Source organism: Arachis ipaensis, chromosome B04 (genome assembly GCF_000816755.2).
Source record: "Arachis ipaensis cultivar K30076 chromosome B04, Araip1.1, whole genome shotgun sequence".
NCBI classification, from domain to species: Eukaryota; Viridiplantae; Streptophyta; class Magnoliopsida; order Fabales; family Fabaceae; genus Arachis; species Arachis ipaensis.
The window spans coordinates 122,783,288-122,784,905 of NC_029788.2; positions in this window are offsets into that span (position 1 = coordinate 122,783,288).

A 1,618-nucleotide genomic window follows, 5' to 3' on the forward strand; every position below is an offset into this window, starting at 1 on the left:
ATATAAAAATACTTTTATGTTTATTTATTATGTTAAAAATATATTTTTTTAAATAAAAAAATGATTAATAGTCAAACTAATTCTTAAAAAATTGGCTATTCCTCAAATTTGTTCCTGAATAATTTTTCTAATTAAATTAGTCCTAAAAAATTTAAATTTAACCGTGTTTGTCCTTCCGTTAATGGCTTAACAGATTCTGTTAAGAAAAGCCACATAAAACGTTAACCATCCCTAAAACAAACGATGCAATTTTGATTATAAGGATTAAATTGATACAAAATGATGCCATTTTATATGATTATTGAGAGTAAACTCTTTCACTCCTCCATTTACATTGTTAATTTCATCTTGTTTCACTTCCTCTTCTCTATTGATTAGAACGGAAAAAAACACCAAGATAAAGTTAATTACATATTTTATTGGAATTTTTCTGTCAACAAAATATTTTAATTTTTTTATATTATTTTAATTATTTATAGTTGCTAGTAAAGTGAGCACCACCAGTTCTTCATAATGGAAAATTATATGGTACAAATCTAAATCTGTACAGATTTAAAGATTTGTCTACGTGGCAAAATCTAAATCACACATTTATTCCCAAAATTCTATCTTTTTGTTCATTTGCCGTTTTCCAATTTTGCAAGGGCCACGGGAAATAATTTCACATCACAATCAATTTTACAATTAATATTAGTAGTAATAGCATATTTTTAATAATATTAGACCTGTGATGCTGAAAATGGTGAGTCTGATTGGAGGTTAGAGTTGCGCCTTAGAAAGATTTGGTGGCGGATGGCGGAATCATCACTAGGGTTGACAATAAGTAGAGTAGAGTAGGATTTGGATTCTACCCTAACCCAACTCACGGGTTGAAAATTTTATTAAAACTCTACTTTATTCTATCCACGAGTTGAGAATCTCTCAACCCTAACCTTACTCGACCTTAAAATTCTAAACCCTACCCTATCTTACCCTACCCGCAGAAATATCAAATTTTTTTAAAGTAAATATAAAATTCTATCATTTTGAATTTTATACATATTAATAACATAAAAAATAAAAAACTAATGCTTTAAATTACTAAATTAACTAACTAGTTTTAGTGGTTGTTCACTTATTGTAAGTCATTATATAAGGGAGGTTGTAGGTTCAACTCTCACTTCCTTTATTATATACCTAATTTTTATAAAATGTGTGTTATATATGAGGTGCGAATAAGGTAGGATAGGATACACCCTAAACCCGTATCCTACCCTATCTGCAGCGGGTCGGGTAGCCTACCCTATCTGAACGGATTGGATCGGATTGAGTACCCGCGGGTAGGATATGAATTGCCAACCCTAATCATCACCCAAAAGATCCTTGGTCATGAAAAATTATTGGAGTAAGAGAGGCGGCGACCTTGGAGGAGGAAGTTTTGGTGATATATATGGTTGCTTGTTACAAAAATAGAAAATTATTAACGAAACTGTTAATTTATTGACGAAAAATAAATGTGATTAAATTTAAATTTTTTAATGACTAATTTAATTGAAAAAATTATTCAAAAATGAATAACTAATGAATACAATTAGATTAAAAAATAAAAAAAAAACTTCAAAAAATTATAAAGGTCTAG